Genomic DNA, 17528 nt, shown 5'->3' with positions numbered 1-17528 from the left:
TTGATCGGGCAAATGCTTTTTTCTCTAGGGCATCTCTTACTACTACCATGCCCTGTGATTAAAGTCAATGGAAAACTGCAACAACCTGATCCAGGCAGGACTACCAATGGCTAAGAAACTTCAGGAATGAAGGTTTGGGTCACCCCACCAGGCAAAGAACCATGGTCAGCTGAAGGGAACATGTAACGGGTAGTGGAAGAAGGTAGTGATAAATATGAACTATGACTATGTGACCAGTTACAGAAATGAGGACTATGATGGCATGACTATTTTCTTCCTGATTCATTATGAGTATGTCTGTATTTGTCCATAAAGCAAATATCTTTGTTTTCTTCTCTTATACCCTTATTTTATAACATAATTTGTATTGTTCATTTTGTAGCATTTAAGTTATAGGAAATCAAGTTGAAGAGTGAATGTTACCCAAAGACTTGCACCCTATTCTGGAGAGATTTAGTGCATTTCCGGTTGTAGGCAGGACAGCTGAGTATTGTTAGGCAAAACATATGTCTGTTACTGTGTTCTATGTAGAAATTAAGTATGGTTTAAAGTGACATGTATAACTGCCAAGTTGACAAGGGATGGAATGTAATGGTTAGGTTCATGTGTCAACTTGGCCAGGTGATGTGCCCAGGTGTCTGGTCAAGCAAACACTGGCCAAATCATCACTGCAAGGACGTTTGTGGCTGGTTAATAAACCGGAGGGCTGGTATTAAATCATTAGTCAATTGACTGCATCTGTGGCTGATTATATCAATGAAGGGCTTGTCTTTTTCAATGAGAGAATTCAATTCAACTGGATTTAATCCAATCAGTTAAAGACTTTTAAGGGAAAAGAGAGAACTTCCATTTTTTTCTTCAGCCAGCCAGTCTCTCCTGGGGAGTTCATTGAAGACCTTCATCAGAGTTGCCAGCTTGCTTACTGCCGTATGGAATTTGGACTCATGCATACTGTCCTACAGAATTTGGACTTGTGCCTCCTATCCTACGGAATTTGGACTCTTGTATCCTGCCCTTCAGAATGTGGTCTCGTGCATCCCCACAGTTGTGTGAGACACCTTTATAAAATCTCATATTTACAGATGTCTCCTGTTTGTTTTCCTAAAGAACCCTAACTAATACAATTTCCTTCAGCACTGAGATTCAGCAATGTTTCAGAAAGGGTTATAGAAATGCAACTGTCCACTTTTCGGTGTTACCAGTATATCATGCAGAACCAACTGTAAACCAGGCCCATGTTTTCTCTTCCTCAATCATTTGATCATAAGGAATCTCCAAAGAAGCCCTAGCTGTGTGCTGGGAAAGAGAAGAAAAGTTGGCAGGTGTGGGGTGCATGGGTATTTGGGCTACTTCCTCAAGTAATCTACTTGTGCCTTCAGGGACTGCTCAAGCTCAATCTCATATATACCACTTCATTTGATGATGGAGTGCTGTTGTTCACACCCAACATTATGGCTTGTGGGACAGGCCACACCCAGTTCATATCGGGCAACTCAGATCTCACGGCAACTTGGTGGCCCATGGTTAAGTGTTTGGTCCTACTAAGGCCAAGTAACAGGACAAAACTGTTTTTCAAAAGGAAAGCAGTTATCTGCAGAGAATGGCAGGCCTGTACAGTGATTCTCCTACGGAGGCCTGCCAAAGGTTTCAAAAAACATTTCTTTTGTGATTGAAACTTCCAGCACCATTGAATCTGCAGGATCATAGGGTCTAAGTTTCAAAGAAGCTTACATGGTATCCTGAACCTGTTGTAGAGCCTCCTTTTCTTCCAGTTCCCATTCAAACCTAGCAGCTTTTCAGGTCAGTTGGTAAATGTGCCAAAGTAGCACTCTCAAATGAGGAATATGTTACCTTCAGGATCCCTAGAGGGAAACTAGTGTTGCGCCTCTTTTTTGGCAACAGCTTATCCTTCCTTATGAGGGATACCATGATATACCCCATGCCAGTGGATGCCTTGAAGTTTCACTGAGGTGGAAGGCCCCTGAATTTTTGCTGGATTATATCTTCTAACAAGCAAATGCCTTACCAGTAATTCAACAATAGTTGCTACTTCTTGCTTACTAGATCCAGTCAATATGATATCAATATAATGGACTGGTGTTATGTCTTCTGGAAGGGAAAGGTGATCAGGGTTCCTGCAGACTAAATTATGACATAGGGCTGGAGAGTTGATATATTCCTGAGATAGGACAATGAAAGAGTATTGCTGGCCATGCCAGCTGAAACAAAAAGTTTCTGGTGGTCCTTACTAACTGGTATCAAGAAAAAAGCATTTGCTACCTCAATAGTGCATACGAGGTACTGGGGGATGTGTTGATATGCACAAGCAATGATACTGCATCTGGAGTAGCAGTTGCAATTGGAATCACCACCTGGTTAAGTTTACAATACTCCACTGTAATCCTCCAAGATCAATCTGTTTTCTGCACAGGCCAAATAGGAGAACTGAATGGGGATATAGTGGGAATCCCCACCCCTGCAGCCATCAAATCCTTGATGGTGGCATTAATCTCTGCATTCCCTCCAGGAATGCTGTACTGGTTTTGATTAACTATTTTGCTAAGTAGATGAAGGTCTAGTGGTTTCCATTTGGTCTTTCCTACCACAATAGCCCTCACTCCACAAGTCAGGGAACCACTGTAGGGATTCTATCAGTTGCTGAGTATGCCTATTCCAATTATGCATTCCAGAACAAGGGGAATAGCCACTGGACCAACTGTTAGATGGCCTGAGCTAAAATATCATGGATCATCTGACCTCCGTAAACCCCTACTCTTCCTGGAGGACCACAGGAATGTTTTGGATCTCCTGGAATTAATGTCAGGTTAGAGCCAGTGACTAATAATCCCTATAATATCTAATCATTTCCTTTTCCCTAATGCACAGCCACCCTGGTAAAAGACTACAGGTCACTTTGAGGTAGCCTGGAAGGAAGAGTCATAGTAAAAATTTTTGGTAGTGTATCAGGGTCTTGCCCCAAGGGATCAGGTCTTTGCTTCATTCAAGGGGTTCTGGGTCTGTAAACTGTCTGAAGTCTGGGAATTGATTGGGAGACTGTGACTCTGCTTTTTGTATTTCAAGTTAGAGTTTTGCTTATTTGATGTGGCACTCTTCTGCTTATAGAGATCAAATAAAAATTTAGAAGACCACTAATCTATTTCACTTCAAGGTACCCCATGATCAACTAGCCAACACCATGGGTCTCTGTGAGTCAGACTATTCTGATTATTGCTTTGAGTCTGCTGTTCTTTACAGTAGCCATGCCTACCTTGACACTGGCAGTTAAGTGCTGCCACTTTTCTCCTGCCAGTCCAGGATCTGATCCATCCCCAATGTGCTTAAGGATCCAAAATGAGTTGTAGCAGTTCCCACAGTAATATCTGACTTATAGAGAAGAGCAATTACAGAGCTCTTCAGGGATGACAAGAGTTTGTCTCACAAATTTATTCTTCACAGTCCTGGTGATAGTTGTGTCCTCTGGACATTCCTGGGATGAATGAGCAGGTCTTACATGATAAATCCACTCTAGCATTCAAATCTCTCTAAGCCTTCAGTTTCCCTCATCTACATGATACCAGGAAAGTACTGGCATTTCAACTTCAGGTAATGTAGGCTATCTCTTGGTCAGTGCTTTAGCTAACCACCCAAACAAGCTCTTACAGCACTTTCTAATCCCAAGCTACAATACTGAATACAGAATCTACACTTAAGGGGCCCACATCAACAAATTCAGTCTGATTCAACTTAAAGTTTCTTTCGTCATTATCCCTCACCCTTAATATCCATTCCCATACATAATCTTCTGATTTATGTGTATAAATTTGGATAATTACGCAGTTATTTTGGAATGTAACCCACCTTCTTGTGGGTCATACATTGTACCTCATCTTTTGGAGCCTGTTGGCATTTCAGTCTAGTCATAAGTCTGGAAGAAAAGAGAGGTGGCATGGGGGTCATGAGAGAAATTAGCAATGTTTTGCAAGCCAACTACTCAGGGCATTCCATTAGAGTTTCATCTGGTGAAAAAGGGTTAATATCTTCAGACAGAGGTATGAGTGCTCTTTCCTCAGGGTAGGAAGCTACAGGTTTATGAGGAGCAGCAGAGTTAATCTCTTCAGGTGGAGGTGGGAAGGCTTATTCTTTTTTTTTTTGTTTTAATCTTCATTTTATTGAGATATATTCACATACCATGCAGTCATACAAAACAAATCGTACATTCAATTGTTCACAGTACCATTACATAGTTGTACATTCATCACCTAAATCAATCCCTGACACCTTCCTTAGCACACACACAAAAATAACAAGAATAATAATTAGAGTGAAAAAGAGCAATTGAAGTAAAAAAGAACACTGGGTACCTTTGTCTGTTTGTTTCCTTCCCCTATTTTTCTACTCATCCATCCATAAACTAGACAAAGTGGAGTGTGGTCCTTATGGCTTTCCCAATCCCATTGTCACCCCTCATAAGCTACATTTTTATACAATTGTCTTCGAGATTCATGGGTTCTGGGTTGTAGTTTGATAGTTTCAGGTATCCACCACCAGCTACCCCAATTCTTTAGAACCTAAAAAGGGTTGTCTAAAGTGTGTGTAAGAGTGCCCACCAGAGTGACCTCTCAGCTCCTTTTGGAATCTCTCTGCTACTGAAGCTTATTTCATTTCCTTTCACATCCCCCTTTTGGTCAAGAAGATGTTCTCCATCCCATGATGCCAGGTCTACATTCCTCCCCAGGAGTCATATTCCACGTTGCCAGGGAGATTCACTCCCCTGGGTGTCTGATCCCACGTAGGGGGGAGGGCAGTGATTTCACCTTTCAAGTTGGCTTAGCTAGAGAGAGAGGGCCACATCTGAGCAACAAAGAGGCATTCGGGAGGAGGCTCTTAGGCACAACCATAGGGAGGCCTAGCCTCTCCTTTGCAGCAACCATCTTCCCAAGGGTAAAACCTACGGTAGAGGGCTCAACCCATCAAACCACCAGTTCCCTATGTCTGTGGTCATGTTAGGGAAGGCTTATTCTTAAGGGCAGACTGGAGGTTGGGTGGCTGATTCCTCAGGGCAGACTATTACAGATTTATCTGGCAAAGAAGACTCAGCAGAATCTAGGGTTCAATGTCCACTCCAGCATCATTATCAGTCCATATGTGCCCATTCCAATTTCAAGCATCCCATTCTTTCCCAATCAATGCCCTTGGTTTAGCAGCAGATACTTTGCAAGGTTGGGAATTCAGTATATGTTGTAATTCAGCCACCATCACAATGAGACTCTGGGTCTGGTTTTCAGAAATCTCTGTCTGTGGCTAGAAGAAATAAGAGTTTCTTTAGAGCACTCATAAAAATTTTTCTCTTCCTTTATGCAGTGCTTGAGCTGGGAATGTGAAGCAATGAGCTCATCCCTTTCTTTAATAACTGCATCCAGTGTTAACAACAACCAACCAACATTATTACACTTCTTAACTCCACACATCTCTGTTAAGGGCTCTGGTTAAGTAAAAGAGCCCTAGGAAAATGTGTCTGAATTCAGCTTCTGACTGGTTCAGTATGTTTTTCTCTTTTGCTTCTCAACCATCAATTTTTCTTTCCTTTCTTTGAGTAGGTCAAAAGGATTGCTGACAAAGGAAAAACAAGTAAGGGAAGACTGAGTACTTGGCTGGATGGAAAGGCTATGAAAGCGAGGACAACACCTGGCAACTGGAATAGTACCTCGTGCACAAGAGGAGTACATTCATGACTTCAACCGGTGCCACACTGAGAAACAGAAAGACGCACCTTCACCCAGACAAACAGGACCTCTCCAAACAGTGCAGGAAACAGATCTCCAGATCCACCAACAGCGAATGTTCGAGGACCTCCCCTAAATCCCTGGTGAGTGGCAAAGACTGTGAGCCAAAAAACAGCCAGCTCTTTGCTGCCAGCCCGAAGTTCAGGAAAAACTCAGCTCCAGCTCTCTCCAACCAGAAAAATACGGAAGTTGCAAAATCAGGAATAAGATTCTCATGTCCAAGAGCCGTATTAAGAGTAGGACAGCCATTGACAGCTTTCAGAGCAAGAGCCCTGAGAAGCTCGACCCCTTGGAGCAGGTTGAGGAGGATACAGTGGTGCCCAAGGTGACCGCCAAGAAGCCGGCTGGAGTCCTGCTGGCCCCTGGCACCAAGCAAGCAAGGATGGGCAGCAGACCCCAGACTCACCCGCTGGCATCCCAGGTGACCAGCCCAGTGACCATGACCATGGCCAGGGGATTAGTCATTAGCAGGAAAGGTACATCTCTGTTTATGGATGCATTAACAGCCAATGGGACAACCAGCATACAGGCACCTGTCGCTGGACTCTCGGCCAGGAAAAGGAAATTTACTGATGACAGAAGAGACCAGCCTTTTGACAAGCAGTTGCATTTTGGTGTGAGGCAAATGGAAAGTGTCTACTGAAACAGGGATATTGTTGTCAGGAAGCAGGATGGGTTCACCAACATCTTGTTATCAACAAAGTCATCAGAGAATAATTCACTAAATCCTGAAGTAATGAAAGAAGTGCAAAGCACCTGCACACAACGGTGGCTGACAACAGCAAGCCTGTGCTGCTCAGCGCCGTCGGCAGCGTCTTCTGTTGCAGGCTCAATTTTATTTATTTTATCCGGCATTTAACAGACAACAAAAAAAGAGAAAGCACTAAAATGGTGAAGCTATCAGAAGCTTCTTGAATACTTTTATCCAGTTTAAGAAGCCAATTATTGTAGCAGTGAATGACCCTGCCATTGGACTGGGAGCCTCCATCTTGCCTCTCTGTGACGTGGTCTGAGCTAACGAAAAGGCCTGGTTTCAGATGCTCTACACTACCTTCGGGCGGAGCCCAGATGGCTGATCTGCAGTTATAGTTCCCAAGATTATGGGAGGAGCATCTGCAAATGAAATGTTATTTAGTGGACGGAAGCTGACCGCACAAGAGGCCTGTGGCAAAGGACTGGCCTCTCAGGTGTTTTGTCCTGGGACATTCACCCAGAAAATCATGATTCAAGTCAAGGAACTTGCCTCGTGCAACCCAGTTGTGCTTGAGGAATCCAAGGCCCTCATACGGTGTAACATGAAGACAGACTTGGAGCAGGCAAATGAGAGGCAGTACGAAGTGCTGAAGAAAATCTGGGGCTCAGTGCAAGGAATAGACTCCATGTTGAAATACCTACAGAGGAAAATCAATGAATTTTGATCAGCCGGATGCCTCCCAAATAACACTGGATCTGTGGCTCCCAGGGGCCCTCATGTACCCTTAGCTCGTGCTTGGAACCAGGACTGGAGCCGTCCACACTATTTATTACCAAGGAGTTTTTAAGTGTTGTACCTTTAAAATAAACAACTACATGCTACTCTGTCCAAATGTCATTATTTTATATTTAATTTACCCTCGAGTCTACAAGTATAATGCTGAGCACTAGGCCACTCTTTGGAACTCTGCTTTTTGTTCTCTTGGGCTAGTACTGTATTAAAAGGAAAAGAATTGTGTCTTGCTGTTTTGGGAGAGTTCTGGAATAGTGTTTGCTTTCCACATTTTTCCCTGTAGGAACACAGAATCTAAAGGGGACGTTGGCCAGCCTCAACCTTCCCTGTCCCAATTATAGAAAGATCTGAGAGATTGCCTTTGTCTTCAAGAAGGTGTAAATACCCCAGAGGTGAGAAATTCTAAATCAAAAGTGAGGCTTAGAGGCGGGGCAAGATGGCAGACTGGTGAGCTATATGTTTTAGTTACTCCTCCAGGAAAGTAGGTAGAAAGCCAGGAACTGCGTGGACTGGACACCACAGAGCAATCTGACTTTGGGCATAATTCATACAACACTCAAGAAAACGTGGAACTGCTGAGATCAGCGAAATCTGTAAGTTTTTGCGGCCAGGGGACCCGCGCCCCTCCCTGCCAGGCTCAGTCCCGGGGGAGGAGGGGCTGTCAGCTCTGGGAAGGAGAAGGGAGAACTGCAGTGGCAGCCCTTATCGGAAACTCATTCTACTGATTCAAACTCCAACCATAGATAGACTGAGACCAGACACCAGAGAATCTGAGAGCAGCCAGCCCAGCAGAGAGGAGACAGGCATAGAAAAAAAACAACACGAAAAACTCCAAAATAAAAGCGGAGGATTTTTGGAGTTCTGGTGAACATAGAAAGGGGAAGGGCCCTGAGGCACATATGCAAATCCCGAAGAAAAGCTGATCTCTCTGCCCTGTGGACCTTTCCTTAATGGCCCTGGTTGCTTTGTCTCTTAGCATTTCAATAACCCATTAGATCTCTGAGGAGGGCCCGTTTTTGTTGTTGTTGTTGTTGTTTTGTTTTTTTTTTTAATCCTTTTTTCTTTTTCTAAAACAATTACTCTAAGAAGCTCAATACAGAAAGTTTCAAAGAATTGCTATTTGGGCAGGTCAAGTCAAGAGTAGAACTAGGAGAGCTCTGAGACAAAACGCAATAATCCAGTGGCTGAGAAAATTCACTAAACACCACAACTTCCCAAGAAAAGGGGGTTGTCCGCTCACAGCCATCATCCTGGTGGACAGGAAACACTCCTGCCCATCGCCAGCCCCATAGCCCAGAACTGCTCCAGACAACCCAGTGTGACGGAAGTGCTTCAAATAACAGGCACACACCACAAAACTGGGCGTGGACATTAGCCTTCCCTGCAACCTCAGCTGATTGTCCCAGAGTTGGGAAGGTAGAGCAGTGTGAATTAACAAAGCCCCATTCAGCCATCATTTCAGCAGACTGGGAGCCTCCCTACAAAGCCCAGCAGCCCATAACTGCCCTGGGGGGACGGCACTCACCTGTGACATAGCACAGTCATCCCTCAACAGAGGACCCGGGGTGCACGGCCTGGAAGAGGGGCCCACTTGCAAGTCTCAGGAGCCATACGCCAATACCAAGGACTTGTGGGTCAGTGGCAGAGACAAACTGTGGCAGGACTGAACTGAAGGATTAGACTATTGCAGCAGCTTTAAAACTCTAGGATCACCAGGGAGATTTGATTGTTAGAGCCACCCCCCTCTCCCTGACTGCCCAGAAACACGCCCCATATACAGGGCAGGCAACACCAACTACACACGCAAGCTTGGTACACCAATTGGACCCCACAAGACTCACTCCCCCACTCACCAAAAAGGCTAAGCAGGGGAGAACTGGCTTGTGGAGAACAGGTGGCTCGTGGACGCCACCTGCTGGTTACTTAGAGAAAGTGTACTCCACGAAGCTGTAGATCTGATAAATTAGAGATAAGGACTTCAATTGGTCTACAAATCCTAAAAGAACCCTATCAAGTTCAGCAAATGCCACGAGGCCAAAAAAAACAAAATTCTAAAGCATATGAAAAAAACAGACGATATGGATAACCCAAGCCCAAGCACCCAAATCAAAAGACCAGAAGAGACACAGCACCTAGAGCAGCTACTCAAAGAACTAAAGATGAACAATGAGACAATAGTACGGGAGATAAAGGAAAACAAGAAGACCCTAGAAGAGCATAAAGCAGACATTGCAAGACTAAATAAAAAAATGGATGATCTTATGGAAATTAAAGAAACTGTTGACCAAATTAAAAAGATTCTGGACACTCATAGTACAAGACTAGAGGAAGTTGAACAACGAATCAGTGACCTCGAAGATGACAGAATGGAAAATGAAAGCATAAAAGAAAGAATGGGGAAAAAAATTGAAAAAATCGAAATGGACCTCAGGGATATGATAGATAATATTAAACGTCCAAATATAAGACTCATTGGTGTCCCAGAAGGGGAAGAAAAGGGTAAAGGTCTAGGAAGAGTATTCAAAGAAATTGTTGGGGAAAACTTCCCAAATCTTCTAAACAACATAAATACACAAATCATAAATGCTCAGCGAACTCCAAATAGAATAAATCCAAAGAAACCCACTCCGAGACATATACTGATCACACTATCAAACACAGAAGAGAAGGAGCAAGTTCTGAAAGCAGCAAGAGAAAAGCAATTCACCACATACAAAGGAAACAGCATAAGACTAAGTAGTGACTACTCAGCAGCCACCATGGAGGCGAGAAGGCAGTGGCACGATATATTTAAAATTCTGAGTGAGAAAAATTTCCAGCCAAGAATACTTTATCCAGCAAAGCTCTCCTTCAAATTTGAGGGAGAGCTTAAATTTTTCACAGACAAACAAATGCTGAGAGAATTTGCTAACAAGAGACCTGCCCTACTGGAGATACTAAAGGGAGCCCTACAGACAGAGAAACAAAGAAAGGACAGAGAGACTTGGAAAAAGGTTCAGTACTAAAGAGATTCGGTATGGGTACAATAAAGGATATTAATAGACAGAAGGGAAAAATATGGCAAACATAAACCAAAGGATAAGATGGCTGATTCAAGAAATGCCTTCACGGTTATAACGTTGAATGTAAATGGATTAAACTCCCCAATTAAAAGATATAGATTCGCAGAATGGATCAAAAAAAATGAACCATCAATATGTTGCATACAAGAGACTCATCTTAGACACAGGGACACAAAGAAACTGAAAGTGAAAGGATGGAAAAAAATATTTCATGCAAGCTACAGCCAAAAGAAAGCAGATGTAGCAATATTAATCTCAGATAAAATAGACTTCAAATGCAGGGATGTTTTGAGAGACAAAGAAGGCCACTACGTACTAATAAAAGGGGCAATTCAGCAAGAAGAAATAACAATCGTAAATGTCTATGCACCCAACCAAGGTGCCACAAAATACATGAGAGAAACACTGGCAAAACTAAAGGAAGCAATTGATGTTTCCACAATAATTGTGGGAGACTTCAACACATCACTCTCTCCTATAGATAGATCAACCAGACAGAAGACCAATAAGGAAATTGAAAACCTAAACAATCTGATAAATGAATTAGATTTAACAGACATATACAGGACATTACATCCCAAATCACCAGGATACATATACTTTTCTAGTGCTCATGGAACTTTCTCCAGAATAGATCATATGCTGGGACATAAAACAAGCCTCAATAAATTTAAAAAGATTGAAATTATTCAAAGCACATTCTCTGACCACAATGGAATACAATTAGAAGTCAATAAGCATCAGAGACTTAGAAAATTCACAAATACCTGGAGGTTAAACAACACACTCCTAAACAATCAGTGGGTTAAAGAAGAAATAGCAAGAGAAATTGCTAAATATATAGAGACGAATGAAAATGAGAACACAACATACCAAAACCTATGGGATGCAGCAAAAGCAGTGTTAAGGGGGAAATTTATAGCACTAAACGCATATATTAAAAAGGAAGAAAGAGCCAAAATCAAAGAACTAATGGATCAACTGAAGAAGCTAGAAAATGAACAGCAAACCAATCCTAAACCAAGTACAAGAAAAGAAATAACAAGGATTAAAGCAGAAATAAATGACATAGAGAACAAAAACAATAGAGAGGATAAATATCACCAAAAGTTGGTTCTTTGAGAAGATCAACAAGATTGACAAGCCCCTAGCTAGACTGACAAAATCAAAAAGAGAGAAGACCCATATAAACAAAATAATGAATGAAAAAGGTGACATAACTGCAGATCCTGAAGAAATTAAAAAAATAATAAGAGGATACTATGAACAACTGTATGGCAACAAACTGGATAATGTAGAGGAAATGGACAATTTCCTGGAAACATATGAACAACCTAGACTGACCAGAGAAGAAATAGAAGACCTCAACCAACCAATCACAAGCAAAGAGATCCAATCAGTCATCAAAAATCTTCCCACAAATAAATGCCCATGGCCAGATGGCTTCACAGGGGAATTCTACCAAACTTTCCAGAAAGAACTGACACCAATCTTACTCAAACTCTTTCAAAACATTGAAGAAAATGGAACACTACCTAACTCATTTTATGAAGCTAACATCAATCTAATACCAAAACCAGGCAAAGATGTTACAAAAAAGGAAAACTACCGGCCAATCTCCCTAATGAATATAGATGCAAAAATCCTCAAAAAAATACTTGCAAATCGAATCCAAAGACACATTAAAAAAATCATACACCATGACCAAGTGGGGTTTCTTCCAGGCATGCAAGGATGGTTCAACATAAGAAAATCAATCAATGTATTACAACACATTAACAAGTCAAAAGGGAAAAATCAATTGATCATCTCAATAGATGCTGAAAAAGCATTTGACAAAATCCAACATCCCTTTTTGATAAAAACACTTCAAAAGGTAGGAATTGAAGGAAACTTCCTCAACATGATAAAGAGCATATATGAAAAACCCACAGCCAGCATAGTACTCAATGGAGAGAGACTGAAAGCCTTCCCTCTAAGATCAGGAACAAGACAAGGATGCCCGCTATCACCACTGTTATTCAACATTGTGCTGGAAGTGCTAGCCAGGGCAATCCGGCAAGACAAAAATAAAAGGCATCCAAATTGGAAAAGAAGAAGTAAAACTGTCATTGTTTGCAGATTATATGATCTTATATATAGAAAACCCTGAGAAATCGACGATACAGCTACTAGAGCTAATAAACAAATTTAGCAAAGTAGCGGGATACAAGGTTAATGCACATAAGTCAGTAATGTTTCTATATGCTAGAAATGAACAAACTGAAGAGACACTCAAGAAAAAGATACCATTTTCAATAGCAACTAAAAAAACCAAGTACCTAGGAATAAACTTAACCAAAGATGTAAAAGACCTATACAAAGAAAACTACATAACTCTACTAAAAGAAATAGAAGGGGACCTTAAAAGATGGAAAAATATTCCATGTTCATGGATAGGAAGACTAAATGTCATTAAGATGTCAATTCTACCCAAACTCATCTACAGATTCAATGCAATCCCAATCAAAATTCCAACAACCTACTTTGCAGACTTGGAAAAGCTAGTTATCAAATTTATTTGGAAAGGGAAGATGCCTCGAATTGCTAAAGACACTCTAAAAAAGAAAAACGAAGTGGGAGGACTTACACTCCCTGACTTTGAAGCTTATTATAAAGCCACAGTTGCCAAAACAGCATGGTACTGGCACAAAGATAGACATATAGATCAATGGAATCGATTTGAGAATTCGGAGATAGACCCTCAGATCTATGGCCGACTGATCTTTGATAAGGCCCCCAAAGTCACTGAACTGAGTCACAATGGTCTTTTCAACAAATGGGGCTGGGAGAGTTGGATATCCATATCCAAAAGAATGAAAGAGGACACCTACCTCACCCCCTACACAAAAATTAACTCCAAATGGACCAAAGATCTCAATATAAAAGAAAGTACCATAAAACTCCTAGAAGATAATGTAGGAAAACATCTTCAAGACCTTGTATTAGGCGGCCACTTCCTAGACTTTACACCCAAAGCACAAGCAACAAAAGAGAAAATAGATAAATGGGAACTCCTCAAGCTTAGAAGTTTCTGCACCTCAAAGGAATTTCTCAAAAAGGTAAAGAGGCAGCCAACTCAATGGGAAAAAATTTTTGGAAACCATGTATCTGACAAAAGACTGATATCTTGCATATATAAAGAAATCCTACAACTCAATGACAATAGTACAGTCGGCCCAATTATAAAATGGGCAAAAGATATGAAAAGACACTTCTCTGAAGAGGAAATACAAATGGCCAAGAAACACATGAAAAAATGTTCAGCTTCACTAGCTATTAGAGAGATGCAAATTAAGACCACAATGAGATACCATCTAACACCGGTTAGAATGGCTGCCATTAAACAAACAGGAAACTACAAATGCTGGAGAGGATGTGGAGAAATTGGAACTCTTATTCACTGTTGGTGGGACTGTATAATGGTTCAGCCACTCTGGAAGTCAGTCTGGCAGTTCCTTAGAAAACTAGATATAGAGTTACCATTCGACCCAGCGATTGCACTCCTCGGTATATACCCGGAAGATCGGAAAGCAGTGACACGAACAGATATCTGCACGCCAATGTTCATAGCAGCATTATTCACAATTGCCAAAAGATGAAAACAACCCAAATGTCCTTCAACAGATGAGTGGATAAATAAAATGTGGTATATACACACGATGGAATACTACGCGGCAGTAAGAAGGAACAATCTCGTGAAACATATGACAACATGGATGAACCTTGAAGACATAATGCTAAGCGAAATAAGCCAGGCACAAAAAGAGAAATATTATATGCTACCACTAATGTGAACTTTGAAAAATACAAAACAAATGGCTTGTAATGTAGAATGTAGGGGAACTAGCAATAGAGAGCAATTAAGGAAGGGGGAACAATAATCCAAGAAGAACAGATAAGCTATTTAACGTTCTGGGGATGCCCAGGAATGACTATGGTCTGTTAATTTCTGATGGATATAGTAGGAGCAAGTTCACAGAAATGTTACTATATTAGGTAACTTTCTTGGGGTAAAGTAGGAACATGTTGGAAGTTAAGCAGTTATCTTAGGTTAGTTGTCTTTTTCTTACTCCCTTGTTATGGTCTCTTTAAAATGTTCTTTTATTGTATGTTTGTTTTCTTTTTAACTTTTTTTTCATGCAGTTGATTTAAAAAAGAAGGGAAAGTTAAAAAAAAAAAAAAAAAAAAAAACAAGGAAAAAACAAAGATGCAGTGCCCCCTTGAGGGGCCTGTGGAGAATGCAGGGGTATTCGCCTACCCCCCCTCCATGGTTGCTAACATGACCACAGACATAGGGGACTGGTGGTTTGATGGGCTGAGCCCTCTACCACAGGTTTTACCCTTGGGAAGACGGTTGCTGCAAAGGAGAGGCTAGGCCTCCCTATGGTTGTGCCTAAGAGCCTCCTCCCGAATGCCTCTTTGTTGCTCAGATGTGGCCCTCTCTCTCTAGCTAAGCCAACTTGAAAGGTGAAATCACTGCCCTCCCCTCTACGTGGGATCAGACACCCAGGGGAGTGAATCTCCCTGGCAACGTGGAATATGACTCCCGGGGAGGAATGTAGACCTGGCATCGTGGGACAGAGAACATCTTCTTGACCAAAAGGGGGATGTGAAAGGAAATGAAATAAGCTTCAGTGGCAGAGAGATTCCAAAAGGAGCCGAGAGGTCACTCTGGTGGGCACTCTTACGCACGCTTTAGACAACCCTTTTTAGGTTCTTAAGAATTGGGGTAGCTGGTGGTGGATACCTGAAACTATCAAACTACAACCCAGAACCCATGAATCTCGAAGACAGTTGTATAAAAATGTAGCTTATGAGGGGTGACAAGGGGATTGGGAAAGCCATAAGGACCACACTCCACTTTGTCTAGTTTATGGATGGATGAGTAGAAAAATAGGGGAAGGAAACAAACAGACAAAGGTACCCAGTGTTCTTTTTTACTTCAATTGTTCTTTTTCACTCTAATTATTATTCTTGTTATTCTTGTGTGTGTGCTAATGAAGGTGTCAGGGATTGATTTGGGTGATGAATGTACAACTATGTAATGGTACTGTGAACAATCGAAAGTACGATTTGTTTTGTATGACTGCGTGGTATATGAATATATCTCAATAAAATGAAGATTAAAAAAAAAAAAAAAAAAAGACATAATGCTGAGCAAAATAAGCCAGGCACAAAAAGAGAGATATTGTATGTTACCATTAATGTGAATTCTGTGAAAAATGTACAATGTTTTATACTGTAGAATGTAGGGGACCTAGAGTTACCAATTAGTGGAGGGGGAATGATAATCTAATAAGAACAGATAAACTATGGAGGGTAATCTCAATGTTATGGGAATGCTCAGGAATGATTATGGTTTGTAAACTTTCTTGGATATAGTAAGATCATGTTGGAAGCAATAGAGTTATTTTAGTTTTTTTTTTTTCTCTTATTCCTTTGTTTTCTTAGGGGTTGTTAATTTTCTTGGGGTATGGTAGGAACATGTTGGAAGCAATGTAGTTATTTTAGATTATTTGTTTTTCTTACTCCTCTGTTTGGACATGGTTTATTAATTTTCTTGGGGTATGGTAGGAACATATTGGAAACAAAGTAGTTATTCTAGGTTATTTGTTTTCCTTAATCCATTGCTTTGTTTGAAATGTTGTGGGGTTTTTTTGGTTGTTGTTTGCCTGTTTGTTTTTAATTTTTTAATAAACAAAGTTAAAAAATTGAAAAAAAATCAGTAGAAAAATGGGAGTAAAAACTAAATGACAAATAGGGTGGGATGGGGGGATGGTTTGGGTATTCTCTTTTCACTTTTATTTTTTATTCTTATTCTGATTCTTTCTGATGTAAGGAAAATGTTCAGAAATAGATTGTGGTGATGAACGCATAACTATATGATCATAATGTGAACAGCTGATTGTATACCATGGATGACTGTATGGTTTGTGAATATATTTCAATAAAACTGAATTAAAAAAAAAAAAAAAGTGAGGCTTAGGTTTTAGAATACATATTTCTGATGAAAACTCCACTGGCAAGCATAACCGAAACTAAATGTATGCTTACAATTCCCGCTGAGAAATCAGTTGTTTCCACCCTTGCTTTTTTCCCATACATCCAGTTCTTACCCAGTTAACATGAAGAAACCACTGTCTCTCTAGAATAAAGCTTGTTTTGCAGTATTAGTGAATCACTGAATAGCTTAAATACAAATATCTGAGTTATAAGTTAGTCTTAGTGGGTTTCAAATAATCAGTTTTTCTTATCCTTGGGAAAAATAACTAGATAAGTGCCTTTTGTTGCTGGGTGAGAAATACAACTTTATTTGAAGTTTTGCTTTTCTATTTGCAGATATAATTGCATTACATCAAAGAAAGTGTTTTTATGTTCATAAAATGTAATTTTTAGGTTCACTTAGAATATATTTTATTTAATAAGTTAAAATTCTTTTGGCACATTATTAAATGCAGAAACTCCTTAAAAAAAAAAAAAAACTACCCTCTATTAGACATCTAATGTTCTTTGTTCTTTCATATCTACACAATATCCCGAAGACAAATGGAGTCCAAGAATGCCCTGTGTAAATAGACTTGGCACATTCCTTCCAGGAAAGTTGACTGACTCCCGACTCCAGGTGCCTAGTATTATTTAAGATTCTGAGCTTGCAATCATATTGAAAGTATGAAGAATGAAATAAAATAAAAACCTTATTTTTGTACAGTTTTGAAGTCTATACTTAGAACTGACCACTTCCCAGGCCATACAGAGAGCTGCATAATGTATAAATCTGCCTCGAGCTTGGATCGGTTGGTACAGTAGTTTGCATCTGTGGGGCCAACTTTTCTTCCCTGTAGTTTGAATTATATATAAACTGTACAATCTGTAAAGGTTATATAGAATTAAATATTCAGCTGTGAAAATTGGTTAAATAAAACTAACATTTCTTAACACACACATACACAAAACCTCTGTTAGGGTATCAAATACACTAGCAGTATCCAGCAGTGATTCTTTTTTTTTTTTTTTTTTGTATCTCTATTGCCAGTTCACACCATGGACTATCAATGCCATCTTGGTCAATGGAAATAGATCATTAGTACCTTTTAGTCTAAGCAGATTAGAGAACCAATTCCATAAACCACAGAACCAACTCAGAAATCTCATCCT

The 17528-nt window shown here is 40.5% G+C and overlaps 1 pseudogene; it reads left to right on the top strand.

Moving 5' to 3' along the window:
- Positions 1-3568: 3568 nt before the first annotated feature.
- On the top strand, positions 3569-7201 carry LOC119507226 (annotated as a pseudogene).
- The last annotated feature ends 10327 nt before the right edge of the window (positions 7202-17528 follow it).

This window comes from Choloepus didactylus, chromosome 1, assembly GCF_015220235.1.
Source record: "Choloepus didactylus isolate mChoDid1 chromosome 1, mChoDid1.pri, whole genome shotgun sequence".
Classification (NCBI taxonomy): domain Eukaryota; kingdom Metazoa; phylum Chordata; class Mammalia; order Pilosa; family Megalonychidae; genus Choloepus; species Choloepus didactylus.
This window is presented reverse-complemented; position numbering and strand designations above follow the sequence as displayed.